The sequence below is a fragment of the Lithobates pipiens genome, unplaced genomic scaffold (genome assembly GCF_037356315.1).
Source record: "Lithobates pipiens isolate NorthernLeopardFrog02 unplaced genomic scaffold, aLitPip1_a1.2 Scaffold_16, whole genome shotgun sequence".
Classification (NCBI taxonomy): domain Eukaryota; kingdom Metazoa; phylum Chordata; class Amphibia; order Anura; family Ranidae; genus Lithobates; species Lithobates pipiens.
In genome coordinates this window covers 296,244,307-296,259,826 of record NW_027507748.1, presented here as the reverse complement: position 1 = coordinate 296,259,826, position 15,520 = coordinate 296,244,307, and positions in this window count along the sequence as shown.

The following is a 15,520-nucleotide window of genomic DNA, read 5'->3' as shown; positions in this document are numbered from 1 at the left end:
AACTCTTGCCGCAAAAACCAAATATTATTTTTAAAAGGGCTCCCACGTTGAGAGATATTATAGCCAAATCCGTGGTTGATCCACCCCCTAAAAGAGATTTTACTTTTTTTACTGGAAAAGGCTTTTATCCTTGCAAGAATTGCTTCACATGTCGACATGCCAAGAAATTTCAGAATAAAAGATCTGATTTTACTAGTACTATTACCGGAGAAACACATAAGATACGTGATTTTATTGGATGCCATACAGAAGGCGTGGTATATTGTTTACAATGTAGTTGTAAATTACAATACATTGGAAGAACAAAAAGAGCACTTAAAGTAAGACTAAAAGAACATATACAGAATATCATAAAGGGCTTTCCACAACACGGTGTCTCCAGACATTTCGATCAAGTTCACAATAGGGACCCTTCCCATTTAGAATTCTGGGGTATTGAAAGATTTAATCCTTCATGGAGGGGTAGCCATAAAATTAGAACCATCAGTCAGAAGGAATCTAGGTGGATTTTTACTATGAGATCTTTTTATCCTGATGGTTTAAATGTTGATTTTGATCTTAACTGTTTTTTAAATAATTTTTAAATATTTTTTATGCATTATACTGTATACATTTTTATTATGATGGGATATTTCATGTAAAGTCTTGCTCTATTTCCGGTATGCCATTATTTTTTTGGCACTTTAATTGGTGAACAGTCTGAGTGATATTTGACTATATCTACTATTTTTACATATATTTTTTATATTTTTTAAATATTTTTAAATATTTTATTTATTGCCGCTATTTATATTATATATATACATTTTCTATACAGTGACGGAATATTTTAAATCCCTAGGATATTTTATTCCTTATCCACATGGTTTATATATTCCTATTTTGTATATTATGTTATTTATACATTCATGTCTATTGCGGTTTTTATATATAATTTTTTGATGATCTTAATATAAATTACTGGATATATATTATTTTTCAATTATTTTTCAATTTTATTACTTTTCGATTTTTAGGCTTTATATTTTGTAGTATTTATATTTCGTTCGGATTTTATATTGTGTTCGGATCCTTTTTGCTCTTTAAAGGGAGAATGCATATTTTTTTGTACACCATATTGTATTAAAATGGCCGAAGAATCATTTCCGGTCTAAAATGGTGGTGTACATACACTTCCCTTTCATCATTTTGGAGGAGCAAGATGGCGGAGTTTCTACATCCGGCCAACATGTCTGTTTTTACCTCTTCCAAAATGGTCGTTCGGACGCTTTTTACCTCTTTCAAAATGGTCGTTCGGACGTTTCCGGTCCGATCGTTTCCGGTTTTCTCGTATATAAGTACGTTACGAACGGTCTAGCGTCATCCCCATGAAGAAGTCACGTGGTGACGTAACGCGTAGGGAGTGGCCGTAGGAATACCGGAACGAGCGTAAGACTGGCTGTACACGCCAGATCTCTTTCTGTTTGATATTTTCTTTTTAAATGTGAGAGTCCATTTGCTTTCTCTTAAATAAATTTATTCAGTTTTGGAAACCACTACACTATTGGAGTCCCCTTTCTCTCTCCCTTCCCCCTTCCCCTCTGTGTTTTCTTTAAGTTTCATACCACGAGGATACTTATGCTGCAGCATTACTCATAAGAGATTGAATCGGCCCTCTAGTGGTAGAAGTTTATACCATTTGATGATTGTGCACAGAGAAGTGAAGGAGAAGTCCACTGGAATTACTTTCTTTTGCCTTATTATTCCATCTCTGAGGTGAGAGTTCTGGGAGCCTGATCTTTTGGAACATTTGGTCCTGTTCTTTCTCCAGTACTTTTTTACTACACACTTACACTATTGGTGTGTTTATTTTTGAAATATTTACATTGACTCTTGTTTTTCTTCACATTTTTATACATTATTTATTTTTTGTGGCATTATTTGCGCAGGACTCTTTTTTAATACTTCTCTGTGAGTGCTGGATGTGAGGATTAATCTGGTTTATGATCCATATTTTTATGAAGTTTTTATATTATGTTGCTATTAGATTAACTATGTGTAATTACCAATAGATAACAGGATACAGTAAATGCTGCTTGTCCCTATAAATAATTGGTTCATTCTCCTATGTTTCTCTTTGGGACTTTGATACAGCCCAAGGACTATTGTTTTCATTTTTGTTTTTATTATTGTTTTTATTAATGTTTTTAACATTGGCACAGCTCTCCTCCATTTTTTAGTTCAAGTCAAATACCACACCATTAATTGGGTGTAAAAAGAACAAAAACAGCTTTATTTGTACAAAACCATATTAAAAACATAGTACATCATAAAACGTACATAACCTTGGTATGAAGTGTAATGCCCCGTACACACGAGAGGAATTAAGTCTGACAGACCTCCAAAGGAGTTCCGCCGGAGTTCCGCTGGAGTTCCGACGGAGTTCTGGCGGACTTTTCGACCGAACGGACTTGACCACACACCATCACACCAAACTCCGACGGAGTCGAACGTGATGACGTACGACTGGATTCGACGTAGGAAGTTCATAGACAGTAGCCAATAGCTGCCCTAGCGTCGGTTTTAGTCCGTCGGAGTAGCACACACACGAGCGGATTTTTCAAAGGGGACCGGGTCCGGCGGAGTTCCGTCGGGAAAATTTAAAGCATGCTTCATTTCTAAAGTCCGTCAGACTTTAGCTTCGCTAAAGTCCGTTGCAGCCCACACACGATCGGATAGTCCGCCGGACTCAGTCCGTCGGAGTTTGGATGTCGAAAAGTCCGCTCGTGTGTACGGGGCATTACAGATGTTAAACCTACTACCAACCACCCTTCACCAACAGGTTGATATTAGTAATAATTAGAATTTCTCCATTCATTCTCCATAAATCCTGCCATGTAGACCCCAATGCATTTCAATTATCTCCATCAACAATCGGTATTAGGAAGCAAAATAAGGGGTATTTAAAGCGGTGCTCCAGCACAATTTATTTTTTACAAGTCAGCAGCTACAAACACTGTAACTACTGACTTTTAATAAGGACACTTACCTGTCCAGGAAGCCTGCGATGTTGGTCTCTCGAGGCCGATCCATCTATTGGATCCGGTGCAGACGCCACCATTCTAATTGAGGGATACTGGCAGTGGAGCCTTCAGGCTTCACCGGCAGTATTCTACTGTGCATGAGCGAGTCTGAATGGCCCCATCATCTTCTGAGACACACACAGGTCCCAGAAGGCAGAGGGGGAGCAGGAGGAAATGATGCCCTGGGCCGCAGCGAGCTAGGACAGAAGTATATTATGTACTTCATTACAGGTAAGAAAAAAAAACGAGGGGTGAAGGATTGGTCTTTTCTTTAACCACTTCCCACCCGGCCAATGCATATATACGGCCGGGTGGGAGCCGTCTACTCCTGATAGGCCGTTCAGGAACGTCCTTCAGGAGTAGCGGGATCGCGCGCGCGCGCTCTCGCGCAGCGGCGCGATCCCGATGTGCTCGTGTCACCCGGACACGGCACATCTCAGATCGGCAGGAGGGCTCTGTGATTGGCCCTCCTGATCACATGACGGCCGTGTCCAATCACGGCCGTCATGTGATGTAAACAAACAGCCGGTTGCTAGGCAATCGGCTCTCCTCTCCTCACACGGAAGTCACCGCTGAGGAGAGGAGAGCAGAACGCTGCAGCCGGCTGATGATCAGTGAGTATGGGCTGCTTTTTACAGCTTTTTACTCACTGATCATCAGTGTAGTGTAAACACACAACACACCACACAGTACAAACACAGTCCCCACATATGTCCCCAAAACACACATGTCCCCAAAACATACATGTCCCCAAATAATAAAAACACATGTCCCTAATAATAAAAACATGTCCCCCACATATGTCCCACTAAAATTACATGTCCCAATGATTATCTGCACACATATGTACGTGATCACCTGCACACATATGTACATGATCATTTGCGTACATATGTCCGTGATCACACAAACCAATTATTATACACTTAACGGAATTTTTTTTACCAAAAACATGTAGCAGAATATATTTTGGCTTAAATTTATGACAAAATTTGATTTTATTGGATTTCTTTTCAAATAGAAAAAAGAAAATATAGTTTTTTTTCCAAATTTCCGCTATTTTTGCGCTTATATCGCAAAAAAAAAAAAAACGGAGTCGTGAATAAATAACACCAAAATAAAGCGCTATTTGTGCGAACAAAATGATAACAATTTCATTTGGGTACAGTGTAGCATGACCGCGCAATTGTCACTGAAAGCGCTAGAGCGCTGAAAGCTGAAAATTGGGCTGGGAAGGAAGGGGGTGAAAGTGCCCGGTATTGTAGTGGTTAAGAACAAGTTGTAAAAGTGGGTGGAACGCTACTTCAAATTACTTTTTACTTATTTAAAATACATAAAGTTTTTTTTTTTTTTTTTTACCTTAATGTGTTCTCAGCATTATATTAAAAAAAAACTTTCAATGTCATGGCTCTTCCAGCCCCTCTTAAATACTTACCTGAGCCTAATCTCGATCCAGTCCTTTGCACATCTGCAGCAGTGCTGTTCTTCTCTCCCCTCTCTCAGAGGATGCTGGGCAGTATCAGGAGCCATTGGCAATCAAATCCTGTGAGCAGAGAATGGGGGATGGGGCTAAGCCACACTGCATGTGTCACATACAGTGAGGCTCGGGATCAAGCCCACACAAGAGTTCCCATAGCAAGCAGCTTGAAATGGGGGCACTCAGAGGGCAGGAGTGCCAAGAAGCCAAGCGTGTCAGTGGGGTACCCCAGAAGAAGAGGATTGGGGCTGCTTTGTGCAAAACCATTGCACAGAGCAGGTAAATATGACATGTTTTTATTTTATTTAAAAAAAAAAAAAATACAGTAAACCTTTAGAATAGTTTAAGGTATGGTTTATATCTTGTGTTCAGAAAAGCTTGTAATGATGAAGTATTTTTTTTTCAAAATTATCCTTTTTTAAATTTGTAATATTCTGTGGTGTGAGCATATCCAGATGTTGCGTGACAGTCTGATGGAGCTCGATCGTTTGGAGGCCTGAAAATGCAATGACAATCCCAGAGTATATATTGAAGATACAATGGGGGTTATTTACTAAAGGAAAATCCACTTTGCACTGCAAGTGCATTTGAAAGTGCACTTTGAAGTAAAGCCGCTGTAGATCCGAGGGGGACATGCAAGGTAAAACAAAAAACAGCATTTTAGCTTGCACATGATTAGATGATCAAATCAGCAGAGCTTCCCCTCATTTCAGATCTACCCCTTAGATTTAGAGCGACTGCACTTCCAAGTGCACTTTTAGTGCACTTTCAAGTGTACTTGCAGTGCAAAGTGGATTTGTCTTTCGTAAATAACCCCCAGTGTTTTTCCTTGTGTCTTTAGGTTGCCCTAGTTGGTGCAATTTTGAAATGATTACTGAAATGCATTACATAAAATCATACAGGACAGTGTCTGTCTTGGTAGTACAGGGATAATTAGTGCAGCACTGTTACTTACTGTTCCTGCATTAACCACTTAAGGGCCATTTTGCTGGCCAAAGACCAGAGTACTTTTTGTGATTCGGCACTGCGTCGCTTTAACTGACAATTGCGTGGTCATGCAATGTGGCTCCCAAACAAAATTGACGTCCTTTTTTTCCCATAAATAGAGCTTTCTGTTGGTGGTATTTGATCACCCCTGCCTTTTTTATTTTTTGCGTTATAAACAAAAAAAGAGTGACAATTTTGAAAAAAGCACATTATTTTTTACATTTTGCTATAATAAATGTCCCCCAAAAATATATAATTTTTTTCCTCAGTTTAGGCCGATATGTATTCTTCTACATATTTTTAGTAAAAAAAAATTGCAATAAGCGTTTATTGATTGGTTTGTGCAAAAGTTATAGCGTTTAGAAAATAGGGCGGCGATCAGCGATTTTTATCATGACTGCGACATTATGGCAGACACATCGGACATTTTGTACACATTTTTGGGACCATTGTCATTTATACAGCAATCAGTGCTATACAAATGCACTGATTCCTGTGTAAATGACACTGCCAGTGAAGGGGTTAACCACTAGGGGGCAGTGTAAGGGTTAAGTATGTCCTGGGGAGTGATTCTAACTGTGGGGGGGGGGCATGGCTACATGTGGCATGTCACTGATCTCTGCTCCCGATCACAGAGAGCAGAGATCAGTGACACTTTCACTAGGCAGAACGGGGAGATGCCTGTTTACATTAGCATCTCCCCGTCCTTCCTCTCCATGAGGCGATCTTGGGTAACCGAACGGACATCGAGTCTGCAGGACCCACGACCCAACTCACGGAGCAGGCCGCCTCTTAAAGGGCAATGTACAGGTTCGTTAGTTTGCCTGTACGAGCCCGTCTGCCACAGTATATCTGCGTGAGGCGGTCGGCAAGCGGTTAAACAATTCAATGTGTATATCGTCTTTAAAAGTGCTATATGGGTTTTGGCCAGGGGCGTACCTAAAGCATTTGGCACCCGGGGCGGATCCCCCCCATCTGGCACCCTCCCTCACTGATCATGCCTGTACACACTCAGCCCCCTTCATACCTGTACACACTCAGCCCACCCACACACCTATACGGACTCAGCCCCTCATACTTGTACGCACTGTGTCCCCTTCACACTTGTACTCACTCACTCACGCCCCCCTCATGCCTGTACACACTCAGCTCACCCACACATCTGTACGCACTCAGCCCCCCATACCTGTACACACTCAGCCCACCCACACACCTATACGGACCCAGCCCCTCATACTTGTACGCACTGTGTCCCCTTCACACTTCTACTCACTCACTCACGCCCCCCTCATGCCTGTACACACTCAGCTCACCCACACATCTGTACGCACTCAGCCCCCCATACCTGTATGCACCAAGCCCGTCTCATACCTGTACGCACTCAGCTCACCAAAGCACATATACGCACTCAGCCCCCTCATACCTGTACGCACTCAGCCCCCTTCATACCTGTATGCACTCAGCTCACCCACGCACATGTACACACTCAGCCCCCTCATACCTGTACACACTTAACCCCTCTCATACCTGTACACATTATGCTCCCCTCATATCTGTATGCACTCAGCCCCCTCATACCTGTATGCACTCAGCCCACCCACACACCTGTATGCACTCAGCCCCCCCTCATATCTGTACACACTCAGCCCTCCCACACACCTGTATGCACTCAGCCCCCTCATACCTGCACACACTCAGCTCCCCTCATACCTGTATGCATTCAGCCCGCTCATACCTGTACACACTCAGTCCCCTCATACCTGTACACACTCAATCCCTTCAAACATGTATACACTCAGCCCCCCTCATTCCTGTACTCACTCAGCCCTTCCACACACCTGTATGCACTCAGCCCCCTCATACCTGTATGCACTCAGCCCCCCCCCCTCATACCTATATGCACTCAGCCCATCCACACACCTGTATGCACTCAGCCCCTTCATACCTGTACACACTCAGCCCCTCATACCTGTATGTACTCAGCACACCCACACACGTGTACGCACTCAGCTCCCCCATACTTGTACGCATTCAGCCCCCCTCTTATCTGTATGCACTCAGTCCCAATCATACCTGTATGCACTCAGCCCACCCACACACCTGTATGAACTCAGCCACCTCATACCTGTACACACTCAGCCCACCCACACAACTGTACGCACTCAGCCCCCTTGTAACTGTGCACACTCAGCCCCCCTCATACCTGTACGCACTCAGCCCCCTCATAAGTGTGCGCACTCAGCCCCCCTCATACCTGTACACACTCAGCCCCCCTCATACCTGTACACACTCAGCCCTCTCATACCTGTACACAGTCAGTCCCCTTATACCTGTATGCATTCAGCCCCCCTAATACCTGCATGCACTCAGCCCCCTCATACCTGTATACACTCAGCTGCCCCTCACTCCTGTACACACTCAGCTGCCCCCTCACACCTGCACACACTCAGCTGTCCCCCCCACACACACTTACACATCTGTAAACATACACAACTCTGCCCCCGTGTACAGAAACAGCCTACTCCCTTGTACTCACAGACCCCACTTGTAAGGTGGTCTTCCTTGTCCCATGTCTTGATTCCACATGTCCCTGTTAAAATACATTACTGTACAGCATACACAAGGGATGCACATACATGGAGCAGCCAGAGGTGGCAGTATAGAGCTCAATGTGAGCTCAATGACAGAGCAGCTGATCCACACGAACAAGAGTCAGCACAGCTACAGAGCAGAGAGCACCTCTTGCACCCACCGCTGCCTTGTCCTGGCTCTAATAGCCGGCCTGACCCCCCCCCCCCCCCCCAATGTGTGGCACTCAGGGCAGACTAGAGAATAAAGGGGTTAAAAAATACAAAATGGCTACTAATACTTGCTGTATGGTACAATATATTGCACATTTCATCAGCCTTATGATAAAAACACATTTTCATTCTACAATTGTCTGACCTCTAGGTCTTTTCTACAAGAGATTGGTGAGCCAGTCATTAGGGTATATCCCAGTACCCAGGGTCCTCTTTGGACCCAAGCAACTTGGGGCAGACTGCTAGTGGTGACAGTACCAATATAAAGTAAGCAAACACTGAGCCTTGCTAAAATGTGCCCAAACTTGCATTGTGATTGGGGACCCATATTTAAGTGAGGATAGGTTAGTTAGATTAATGCCGCGTACACATGAGCGGAATGTCCGACAGAAAGAGTCAGACAGAAGCTTTTCATCATATATTCCGATCGTGTGTATGCCTCAGACTTTTTTTTCCGAAAATTTTGACAGACCTAGAAATAGAACATGTTCCAATGGAACCAATTCCTATCAGGAAAACCGCTCGTCTGTATGCTGTTCCAATGGATCAAAAAACGACGCATGCGCTAAAGCAAGTACGAGACAGAAGCTATTGTATACTGGCTATTGAACTTCCTTTTTCTAGTCCCATCGTACGTGCTGTATGTCACCGCATTCTTATTGACAGTTTCAGCGGAACTCCGTCAGAAAAACCTTCGGAGGTTATTCCAACGGGAAAACCGGTCGTGTGTATGCGGCATAAAAAGTTCAGCAGTCATCAGTATGTAATGTTCACAGTTTACAGAGTGCAATTGTCAAGCGAATCATACAGCCTTGTATAAACAAAGCCCATATCAGGATTTTATCATATGTAGCATAGTTAACAGGGGAAGTTGGCAGGAGTATGCAACTTACAACACAAAATAACAAATTGCAGCAGTCTGGATTATGCAGCACACAGTGTAAATTACATACTCTTTACCATGCTCAGTATGCTGTCCTTTATACATTTGGTCACTGCACTCTGTGCTCTGGACTGTACATTACATACAGTAATCTTGACCACTGTATTCTGTACATTACAAACACTTAATCCCTGCACTCTGTGTGCTTTATGGTAATTACATATTTCTAAGCAGTGTTCATTTCTCAACAATTGTATCTAAGTTGTCCCCAACTGATGTTAGCTTTGTACTGTATGTTTATTTTGTGTGTAGAAAAACACATGTAATAAGTGTGTAATAAAAGAGATTACATTTTTTTTTTTATATTGTGCTGAGGTATATTTTCATCTGTGACAATTTCTCTGAGACATTTGGCACAATAATGAAAGGGTATTTTGTAAGTGTAAGGCTGTGTGCTGTGCCCTGTTAAGCCCCTCCAAGTGGTGAAGCTACATTCAACCTTTGCTGGGGTATGCTGCACACGCCACATCATTCTTATCCTTTTCTCATTCTACACCACCTCCCCGGGTTAGTTGATTGCCTCCCATGTCCTTCAATATCATCTCTGCACTGATGACACCCAAAGCTATCTCTACACCCCCAGCTCTCTCCATTTGTCTCCTTATGCATCACCAACTTACTAACAGACATATCAGCCTGGATGTTAGATCACTTCCTCAAACTCAACCTATCCATAACATGTGCCCCTTCCCCTGATTTCTCTTTCAATAGCAACGGCCAAGGTCCTAGGTGTAATCTTGATCTGTGATCTAACCTTTTGGCCCCACATTCAATTGCTATCCAAAATTTGCCACCTCTGTCTCCTCAAGATGGAGTTAAGAGTCACTGTAACCCTGGGAATATTAATCTGGGCTGATATCAAGCTACACCAAGTTATCACATTACTAACTGAACAAATAAATAATAATACCAAGATATGCCCCTTCCTAACCAATATCACTACAAAGCTTGTAATCCACTCCCTGGTCATCTTTCACCTCGACTACTGCAACTCCCTCCTCACTGTATTACCTCTAAATAGGCTACCCTCAAGTTGTCAAGCACTGCTTAAACTGTTGGAACTATATAAATCCTGTATAATAATAATAATCCTTATAGTGTCCATGAGTGCCACAGGTCTTTCATAATCTTACCAGCATCCCTGAAGAGTATCATCTGAGCTACATGCAGAAAGGCATGATAAACACAGCAGTGATCCAAACACAAATCTTTTTATTTTAGAGTCCCTGTATCCCTGGAAATATTAATCTGGGCTGATATCAAGCTACACCAAGTTATCACATTACTAACTAAACAAATAAATAATGATAGCTTTATTAACCACAAGTATAAAATAAATGTAGTGGTGACTCCCAAAGGAGCTGCTGGATTAGTTGGATTCTTCTACCATTTCCAGTGATGGCCCAACCCTAACTGGCTCTGACAATTTCTCAACACACTAGTAGTGATATAATGTGCTTTATTTAGGATGGAATAAGCCCTGTATGGTGAGCAATGATTAAAGAAAATTGGCAATGGTTAGCACATTATCAACTAACAAAATAAAGAAAGGCTCATTTAACCACACTTTAGGACCAACATATTGCAATTTCTTCCTGTCCAGGCCATTTTTCAGTTGTGAGTAAGGATGAGCCGAACACCCCCCCCCTGTTCGGTTCGCACTAGAACCTGAGAACAGACCTAAACTTTGTGTGAACTTTAGAACCCTATTAAAGTCTATGGGACTCGAACATTCAAAATCTAAAGTGCTAATTAATTTTAAAGGCTAATATGCAAGTTACTGTCCTAAAAAGTGTTTGGGGACCTGGGTCCTGCCCCAGGGAACATGGATCAATGCAAAAAAAAGTTTTAAAAACAGCAGTTTTTTCAGGAGCAGTGATTTTAATAATGATTAAAGTCAAACAATAAAAGTGTAATATTCCTTTAAATTTTGTACCTGGGGGGTGTCTATAGTATACCTGTGAAGGGGCGCATGTTTCCCGTGCTTAGAACTGTCCCTGTACAAAGTGTCATTTCGCAAGGAAAAAAAGTCTTTTAAAGTCACTTTGAATTGTTGGCTCCCGTAATACATAGAACACTCAATGAGTGTTCTCTGTATTACGGAGCCGACAATTCATTCAGCGATGGGTGATTTTCAGTCCAGCACAGTCCATGCATGCATCCGTCTTCTGTCTCCACTGCAGAGACACGCTGGGAATCCCAGTGCTGACGTTTCTTATATTAGGAGGGCGGGGCCACCCGTCACCTGACCCCGCCCCTCTGATGCTGGTGAGGGAAGACAGGGGTTCCCCAATGACGTAGGGGTGACCCCGCCTCCCTCTGATGTAACTCAGGTTTCTGTTACATTAGAGGGGGTGGGGTCACCCATACGTCATGGGGAACCCCTGGCTTCCCTCACCAGCGTCAGAGGGGTTGGGTCAAGTGATGGGTGGCCCCGCCCTCCCCATATAAGAAAAGTCAGTGCTGGGATCCCCGCAGTGTCTCCTCAGTGGAGACAGAAGACGGATGCATGGATGGACTGCGCTGGACTGAAAATCACCCGTCGCTGGATCAGATCAGCCATCGCTGGACCCTGGAGAGATGATCATCCGTCGCTGGATAGCAAGAGTGGATTAGCACCGCTGGAATCTTTTTTTAAAAAAAAATTATTTTTAATAAAGGAATTTTTCAAAAGTGTGTTTGTCTTATTTAACAATTTGTTACACTTTCTTTGTGAAATGGTAGGGGTACTTTTGTACCCCCTTACCATTTCAAACAGGGGGGGCCGGGATCTGGGGGTCCCCTTGTTATAGGGGGCTTCCAGATTCTGATAAGCCCCCCGCCCACAGACCCCACAACCACCGGCCAGAGTTGTGGGGATGAGGCCCTTGTCCCCATCCACACGGGGACATGGTGCTTTGAGGGGTCACAGACCCCCAAAGAATCCCCCCAATGTCCAGGGCATGTGGTCTGGTATGGTTCAGGAGGGGGGCGCTCATTCGCGCCCCCCCCCTCTTTTCCTGCGGCCTGCCAGGTTGCGTTCTCAGATAAAGGGTCTGGTATGGATTTTTAGGGGGACCCCACGTCAATTTTATTTTTTTTTAATTTGACGCGGGGTTCCCCTTAATATCCATACCAGACCTGAAGGGCCTGGTAATTGAATTGGGGCCTGGTAATTTAGGGGAACCCCACGCTTTTTTTTTATCAATGAATGAATTGTCGGCTCCGTAATACAGAGAACACTCATTGAGTGTTCTCTGTATTACGGGAGCCGACAATTCAAAGTGATTTTAAAAGACTTTTTTTCCTTGCGAAATGACACTTTGTGCAGGGACAGTTCTAAGCACAGGAAACATGCGCCCCTTCACAGGCATACTATAGACACCCCCCAGGTACGAAATTTAAAGGAATATTACACTTTTATTGTTTCACTTTAATCATTATTAAAATCACTGCTTCTGAAAAAACTGCAGTTTTTAAAACTTTTTTTTGCATTGATCCATGTCCCCTGGGGCAGGACCCAGGTCCCCAAACACGTTTTAGGACAATAACTTGCATATTAGCCTTTAAAATTAGCACTTTAGATTTCTCCCATAGACTTGTACAGGGTGTTACGGCTTTTCGAATTTGCCGCGAACAGCCCAAATTGTTCACTGTTCGCTGAACAGGCGAACAGGCAATGTTCGAGTTGAACATGAGTTCGTCTCAAACTCGAAGCTCATCCCTAGTTGTGAGTCCTGTGATAGTTTAATGAAGAAATAGATCTCATTTGGTGGTATTTAATTACTACTTGTAAAAGCATTTTGTAAACAACAGTTTCCCTTTCTTTCTGGTATAAAATATCTGTAATAAAAATGGCAGGATGGTACAAACACCCCCAAATTAAATGCTTTTTGAAAGATACACATGATGATATTGAGGTGATTAAAAAAACAAACTAAACTGTGCTTAGATTTTAAAAGTCACCAACTGAAGCCAAGTTCAAGTATGCCATTATTCATGAAAGAAAAGTTCCATTGAAGATGAAATTGTCCTATCTAGGCACTGGCCAGTGTAGTTATAAAATGAAAGTCTGCCGGGGGTGTAACCTGGCGCGCAGCAGAGATGGCAGCGCACTAGCTGAATTACAGGGAGAAAAACAGCCTACAGCCTGATACCCTGCTTGGATGGAATCTTAAATGTGAAAACAAATGCACCAGACACTGCAATTGAGATCCCGATCACCTTGGCTAGGAATATCTCAGACATTTTCAGAGCACAATCTGTGAAGAGGAGCAGCCAGCGTGGCCGGGAACAAAATGGCGCAGGCTCAAGGAGATGAGGAAGATTTCAATGAGGATTCCCAGTCCACAGCTGAGGATGCAGGTAAGGGTTACTCCACACAGCCCCTTACCTATGCAGACATGTCTGGCTTTGCAGCAGACATAAAGTCTACCTTCTCTGCAGCTATTACCGATCTCGAGTCAAACTTGATGGTTCTCACAGAGAAGCTGGCAGCGGTAGAGACATCAGGAAAGCATAGAGACAGAGCGATTCATAAGATGCAGAAAGTTGCTGTGGCACACTCGTCTCACTTCATAGAAATGAACAGAAGATTTCAATGATAGGGGAGGCGAAACAACATCAGGGTGAGAGGGATCCCTGAATCTGTGGATGCTGAACAAATCATCCCAGCACTACAGAGAGTTTTTAATAGTCTGCTGGAAAGGCAGGAGGAGGCAGGAATAAACTTTGTACTTGCACACAGAGCTCCCAGGGCTAGAGACACCGCTCCTCCTAGAGACATAATCTGCTGTCTCCAAAGCTTCCCTCTTAAGGAGGGTATAATGTATAAGGCCAGAAGGAACAAGCGTATAAGTTTCAACAGGGAATCTATCATGCTTTTCGAGGACCTATTTAAAATAACCCTGAGAGCCTTGTGCCCCCTGCTGGAATTGCTAAGAGAAAAAGAGTTGAGATACATGTGGCGCTTTCCTTTTGCACTGGTTGTTACAAATGGGGGCAAGCAACATATTCTGCGCTCAGCAACGGATCTCCCAGAAGTACTGAACTTAGATTTGATTGCACTCCCTGAATGGTATCAAGAATTTGCTTTGCTATTAAGAGTAAGGATGAGCGGAACACCCCCCGGTTTGGTTAGCACCAGAACCTGCGAACAGACCTAAACTTCGTGTGAACTTTAGAACCCTGTTAAAGTCTATGGGACTTGAACGCTCAAAATCAAAAATGCTAATTTTAAAGGCTTATATGCAAGTCATTGTCCTAAAAAGTGTTTGGGGACCTGGGTCCTGCCCCAGGGAACATGTATCAATGCAAGAAAAAGTTTTAAAAACAGACGTTTTTTCAGGAGCAGTGATTTTAACCACTTAACAACCGGCCCATAGCCAAATGACGGCTACAGGGCGGTTGTTTAAATCTGAGAGGCCGTCATATGACGTCCTCCCAGAATTCCACTCTCGCGTGCCCCCTGGGGTGCGCACTCGAGAGCATTGGTGACCGCCGGGTCCTGTGCATCACGGATCGCGGCCGTTTACCACGTGATCGCTCAGTCAAATCATGGAGCAGTCACTTGTAAACAAACCGGCGTCATGTTATGACGCCGGTTCCTCACTCCCATATCTGTACCAAGCGCTGTGGGCTGGATCTGCAGTGCCCACAGTGCTGCTCACTGAAAATCAACCCCTCAATTCCCTGCTAGTACTCTGCAATAGCCTGCAATACCCTGCCAATACTCTGCAATACCCTGCCAATACTCTGCAATACCCTGCCAATACTCTGCAATACCCTGCCAATACCCTGCCACACTCTGCAGTACCCTGCCAATACTCTGCAATACCCTGCCAATACTCTTCAATACCCTATACCCTGCCAATACTGTTCAATACTCTTCAATACCCTGCCAATACTCTGCAATACCCTGCCAATACTCTGCAATACCCTGCCAATACTCTTCAATACCCTGCCAATACTCTGCAATACCCTATACCCTGCCAATACACTGCAATACTCTTCAATACCCTGCCAATACTCTGCAATACCCTGCCAATACTCTGCAATACCCTGCCAATACTCTTCAATACCTTGCCAATACCCTGCCAATAGTCTGCAATACCCTGCCAATTAGGGATGAGCCGAACACCCCCCAGTTCGGTTTGCACCAGAACTTTCGAACGGACCCCATGTTCGTTACGAACGTTAGAACCCCATTGAAGTCTATGGGACTCGAACGTTCGAAATGGAAAGTGCTAATTTTAACGGCTAATATGCAGGA